The following is a 6,990-nucleotide window of genomic DNA, read 5'->3' on the forward strand; positions in this document are numbered from 1 at the left end:
AAAAAAAAAAAAAAAAAACAGGCCCTTGAAAAACATCTAAAAAGCATTTGGACAGTCATGAAAAGCCTCTGTCCATGGGATTCCTGGGGTTCCCAGTTCACCCTGTGAGCAGAAGCCTGGGAAGAAGAATATTCTTTTCTTAAGCAATATTTTCAGTGTACTCTCAAAAGAAAAGATGGGCTTTTCCCAAGAAGGATACCAGGACCTGGAGAACTGACCCTGGTCTTGGTTTCCGTAACTCAAGATATACGAAGTACAGCTGGAGAGATGGCTCAGCAATTACAAATATTGGTTGCTCTTCAGAGGACCAGGGTTGAATTCGCAATACCCACAGGATGGCCCCCAACTGTCTGTAAGTCTAGTCCTAGGAGATCTAACAGCCTTTGAGGGCACCAGGCATGTATGTGGTACATAGACATCTATAGACAAAACAGGCATATAAATAAATAAATAAATAAATAAATAAATAAATAAATAAAAATTAAAATATAACTTTTAAAAAAAGCATATAGAGTGATTTACCCAAGACTGTGGAGGAAAAAAAAAAGCCAGATTTTCTAATACAGTGTGCATGGACCTATTGCAGTTACTTTTCTATGCTTGTGACAGAAACTTATCAAGTAAACAAGATTTATTTCTCAAACACAGTGAAATGAAGAGTTCCACAGCCTAATTCAGGTCCCTACCTTTCCCCTTTGTCCTGTCTTTACAGACTTCTTACTGAGTACTCGGAGAACTGCATGCTCAGAGGATGGTCATCTGCTACCAGTGCCTCTCAGTCAGAAAGAAAAATGGAAAGATGTTGACATCAGCCTGTATCAGAAAAGCATTTTATTTCTCTTATATTATTTGTTTTTATTGTTTTGAAACAGGGTTTCCCACTGGTTATGCCCCTGAGGCTGGCCTTGAACTCCTGCTGCTCTTGCTGGAATTCCATGAGCTGCCACGACTGACTTAGGAAAGAAAAATCTTTCCTCCAAACCCCAGGTATATTCTCTCCTCTCCCCAAGGAAGCTGAGACATGTAGTCAGGTGAGGCACACTACCACCTCAGAAAGGACTAGGTAGGATTCTCTCGGGATGAGAGAACGGCTGTTGGGAAAGTTTCCTGTAGAAGCCACTAGAGCTCACCAGAGAAGTCACACACAGACTGCAATGAAGCAAGCTGTCTTCTCTCCCAGCCAGGTCCTAACACCCTGGCAGTGAGTTCCTGAGCCCACTATCTTGCTTCATGGAAAGCAAACAATTACAGGATTAAGATGTCACTGACACTGATGCTAGAATCAAGTGGCTTTCATTTTCTCTTACCAGATTGACCATAAAATATGAACCACACACTTATTCTTTTTGAATTCTTTAAACATGCTTTACCACAAAAATCTCTGGGTCCAATACCCCAACAGCATTTAAAAAAAACTACTTGGAAAAGAAGGAGGGGGAAGAAGAGAGAGAGATAAAGAGAGAGAGAGAGAGAAAGAGAGAGAGAGAGGAGAGAGAGGGAGGGAAAGAAGGAAGAAGGGGAGAAGGAGGAGAAGGAGAGGCAGGGGTAGGAAAGGAAGGAAGGAATGAAGGAAGGAAGGAAGGAAGGAAGGAAGGAAGGAAGGGAGGGAGGGAGGGAGGGAGGGAGGGAGGGAGGAAGGAAGGAAGGAAGGAAGGAAGGAAGGGAGGGAGGAAGGAAGGAAGGAAGGGAGGGAGGGAGGGAGGAAGGAAGGAAGGAAGGAAGGAAGGGAGGAAGGAGGGAGGGAGGGAGGAAGAAGAAAAGACATTTCATCACTCTCCAACTGGAACCATCAGTTTGCATAATCTTAACAACAGATTCCTGGTCCAGTGTGGTGCAAAAAGTATTCCCCACTGAAACAAATGGAAGGTGGAGGTTATTACACTTCCAAATTGAAGAATAAGGCGGTGGCTATTCACATCAAAAAATCCCATTCCTTTATAATGATTTTTGAACGGCCAAAATTTTCCAAAGACTTACACAAACTGCATTTTCATGCCTCTTTGCTGAACAAATCGAAAAGTCAGAAAAGGTTACCGGATGCTTGCACTTTAGAAAGACTTGTCTCAGGCCCGGCCAATGCCCTGAGCAGACCTTGGGCTCAAACTCTGCAGTCATTCCCAAAACACCCAGAGGAAGCTCCACTCCCAGGTGCTCTAACAAGCCCAGGATCACAGGTCGCAGAACCACAGGATCCCAGAGACAGCTTGACTCTGAGGAATTCTGACACAACCAAGATCACAGGAAGGATAAGCTACAGTCAGATTTAGTAAGGGCAGGTAGCAGTAGAGATAACTAGATGGTGGCGAGGAGTGGGGGTGAAATGTAAGAAAATAAGCGACACAAACCAAGGTTACTTGGCATCATCAGAACCCAATTCTCCCACCATAATAAGTCCTGGACACACCATCACACTGGAAAAGCAGGATTCATATCTAAAAGTACTTCTCATGATGATGATACAGGACTTTAAGAAAGACATAAATGACTCCCTCAAAGAAATACAGGAGAACACAGGTAAACAGCCAGAAGCCCTTAAAAGGAAACACAAAAATCCCTTAAAGAACTACAGGAAAACACAATCAAAGAGGTGAAGGAAATTAGCAAAACCATCCAGAATCTAAAAATGAAAATAGAAACAATAAAGAAATCAGAAAGACAGACAACTCTGGAGATACAAAACCTAGGAAAGAAATCAGGAGTTATAGATGCAAGCATCACCAACAGAATACAAGAGATAGAAGAGAGAATCTCAGGGGCAGAAGACACCATAGAAAACAATGACAAAACTGTCAAAGAAAATGTAAAAAGTAAAAAGCTCCTAACCCAAAACATCCAGGAAATTCAGGACGCAATGAGAAGACCTAAGGATAATAGGTATAGAAGAGAGTGAAGACTCCCAATGTAATGGGCCAGTCAATATCTTCAACAAAATTATAGAAGAAAACTTCCCTAACCTAAAGGAAGAGATGCCCATGAACATACAAGAAGCCTACAGAACACCATATAGACTGGACTGGACCAAAAAAGAAATTCTTCCTGTCACATAATAATCAAAACACCAAATACACTAAACAAAGAAAGAATTTTAAAAGCAATAAGAGAAAAAGGTCAAGTAACATATAAAGGCAGGCCTATCAGAATTATACCAGACTTCTCACCAGAGACTATGAAAGCTAGAAGATCCTGGGAAGATGTCATATAGACCCTATGAGAACACAAATGTCAGCCCAGGCTACTATACCCAGCAAAATTCTCAATTGCCACAGATGGAGAAACCAAGATATTCCATGACAAAACAAAATTTATACAATATCTTTCCTCAAATCCAGCCTTACAAAGGATAATAGATGGAAAACACCAACATGAGGAGCAAGACTACACCCTAGAAGAAGCAAGAAAGTAACCTTTCAACAAATCCACACAAACCTAATTCCACCTCTTACAACAAAACAACAGGAAGTAACAATTACTTTTTCTTAATATGAAAATTAATATTACCAACATATCCTAATCTATTGAAATCCAAAAATATGAAGAATTAGAAATTTGTTGACTGTCATCCAATGGTCTCTCCAATTTAGTAATTGGAGAAATAGGTCCAATATTGTACAATCCATATACACTTCAGCTTGTTTGTTTGTGACAGTGTCTTGCTGTGTACTACATAATGGTCTTGAAATCTTTCTTCTCCTATCTCAGCCTCGCTATTAGTAGGATTGTTTATTTCATGTTTTTACACTATACTATGGTTTTCAGAACAGCTTACAAATTTCAAAATTACTTATACAGCCAAAAGAATCTTAGACAATTAACTTGGAAGGTGACTTGTTAGAGAACAACAAAGAGTGAGACTGAATGCTCTGCTTGATATTTGTAACTATTGTATCAAGTTTGAAGAAGAGGACTTTATAAGTTACTCTTTCTCTGAGATGAATGCTTTTCCAAATTATCACAGCTAATGAATCAAATTCTTACCCTCACATAATGTCTGTGCCACCCTCCAAGCAGAACCATTGTTCACTGAAACAGTTGGTGAGTGACTTTATGGATAGACCATCTTATTACATACACCATTTCTTAAATGAATGTAACCTGTTCTCTGTGGGCTGAGAATGAAGTCACTCACTCAAGTCAAATAGCTTTGACCATAGCAGGAAGTCTGTATCCAAAAATCGTGCCTACAATTCATTCCTTGGTGCAGCAGAACTGTCAACTCTCTGTTTAGCTATGATGAAGGTAAAATCCTTTGGTGATGTGAGGGTCATTGAAGTACAGCTTTATGACAATGAAATCCAATGTCTAAAAATTGTTCTTATTTTGGACTTGTACCAAAGTAAGAGCCAAGATTTTAAGCTCTACTAAATACAAAACAAACAAACAAACAAACAAAAAGACTTCATATATTTATGTTCATTTAAAAATACTAGTTGTGATGTATTATTTTAAAATATACAGTTACTATGTTTGGAGTTATTTAAAATTTATATTGAGAAAAACGTATGTATTTTCAGTATTGCTGTAGACAAGCATCTACATAAGACTGTTAAATTGATTGTTGTTTATATCAAACAACTTTTATAATACTCATTTTTATTGTTATAATATTTTATAAATTTTAAGGAATATGACAAAAAGATATTGTAGGTATTGAAGGGGTTTTCTGGAAGGAGTTGGGGTACAAAAGAGAAACAAGAATGTGATTTAATTCTATTCACTTAAAATATGTTTTTAAATGTTAACAAAATCAGATAAATTGAAATCATGTATCTTTTCTCATCATAATGCAATAAAACTTAAATTAAAAAAAAAAGACATCTCTGTAGCTGCAAATATGAGTGAAGCTGAATAGTGGCCACATGGGGCTCCTTGAGTCTCTTGCTTGTGTTTGGGGCTTCAAATTGTATGTAATATTTTTTAAAAGGTTTGCCACCATAAGATTACTAAATATTTTTATTTTCTCAGAAAGACAACATAAAAAGAGGAGATTATCTAAAGAGAAAGCACTTAATAAAACAGAAGCCAGAGGAGTAGGGAAATTCAGAATGGAGATGTGTTCATTCATAAAAACCCAGTTTCAAAGTGAACAGCTACTGCTGTGGAAAATGAGGGCCCTTCCTAGACTGAAAGCATTGGAAACGGTTATCTGGTTTGAGATACTCTTTGGCTTGAGAATGGCTCTCCCTAGGGATGGAGTCTCCAGAGGGCCTCTCTGTACCTGTCATCCATAGCACAGGATGCTCCAACCACGTGACAAATGTGCCCTTCGCTCCACCATTTCTTGGTGACATTTACAAATGGCAAGGTTTCTTCCTCCTGTTTTCCTGGACCAAGCTCTCTGGAAGATTGTGGCTTGTACTCAGTGGCCGAGTTGCACAAATCCCCCACAGTTGCAGCTATTACTTCCAGAGCATATATCCCCGACCTTTAATGGCTCCAGCCTTAGATCTTAGCACATTTATCTGCATCTCAGTCATGTCCTCTTTCAACACTCTTCACATCACTGTTCCTCAGCTGCCCGTGGCTCACCGTGAAGACTCCTGACAGGAGCCATGTTCATGTCGTTCCCCCAAGACAACTCCTCACTTTAAAAGATTCTTCTACTCTCCTCTCTATCCTCCCCAGACCTCAAAGTGACTGTTTCCAAGGGTTTAATTATTACTTTGGAGGCTCGCTGGGCATGCCTGTTCATCCACTTTCAATGCAAACACACAGTTTTCCAGATTTCTTTCCAAAATACACCATGCACTATGCAAAAGAAGAAGAGAAAAAGTACTTTCTTTTTTTTTTTTTTTCAATTTTTAAATTATAACACATGGCCAAACAACCACACTGAGTACACACACACACACACACACACACACACACACACACCACATACACACACACAAAGAGAGAGAGAGAGAAAGAGAGAGAGAGAGAGAGAGAGCAATATTTCTAAATAACTTGCTGTCTTTGAGAGAAAGGAGCAAGATGATGATTTTAGATGATTTTTAATCTTTGATGTTTTCTTGACACTTTATTTGGAACAAGAACCTTCTCTTTTTTTTTCCTTTACATTTTAATTGGAACAATACAAGAGTCTTCTTTTTTTAAAGTATTAGTGTGAAGCTAAAATCACAATAGAAAGTGAAGATGCAGTGTTAGCTTTAAAATAGAGTTGTGCCCATCATAATAACTTAAAAAGCAAAACAGAAAAAAAAAAAAAAAAAAAAAAAAAAAAGCAAAACAGACTGACTACATTAACAAATTGGTGCAGGTAAATGTTATATTGCCTAGGTTAAGCTAACTAGTCTTGTACATATACATATGAAATGTAAAGAAAACACATACAGTTAAGAGCAATTCTGCTCTTTTGAAGATAAAAATGTCATAGAAAGTAAGTAGGATACCATACTTCACACGGAGAAACAGAGGCTCCTGGGATTCTCTTGACCCTTGATGAAAGTGACCTTGGAAAAGGAGAGTCAATAAAAATCTCACCAGAATGCATCAGCCTTTGCTTGCAGGGCTGAGTCATAACTCCATAAAAACTGTTTAAAAAACAAATTTCCACAGCTGCAGAGCAGAGCAGCTTCCACCGACCTCTCTATAGCCCTGCAGTCCGGGTAAGTCCCAAGGGTGTCCACTAAGTGCAAGTCCTGTTTAAAGACCGTCTCCAGTGTTAACAGCCTGTTTTTATTTTATATATATATATGTATATATGTGTATATAAACTATTAGATGGCCACCAAAAAAAGGATTTTGAAGAAAATAGCCTCTGTTTTAATAACATCATGTTTTATTGAAAGTTTTGGGTTTGAGGGGATTTTTTGGGTTGCTTTGTTTTTCAAGACAGGGTTTCTCTGTACAATCCTGGCTGTCCTGGAACTCACTCTGTATACCAGGCTGGCCTAGAACTCAGAAACCCACTTGCCGGCCAGATGGTGGTGGCGCATGCCTTTAATCCCAGCACTTGGGAGACAGAGGCAGGCGGATTTCTGAGTTCGAGGC

Source organism: Mastomys coucha, unplaced genomic scaffold (genome assembly GCF_008632895.1).
Source record: "Mastomys coucha isolate ucsf_1 unplaced genomic scaffold, UCSF_Mcou_1 pScaffold20, whole genome shotgun sequence".
NCBI classification, from domain to species: Eukaryota; Metazoa; Chordata; class Mammalia; order Rodentia; family Muridae; genus Mastomys; species Mastomys coucha.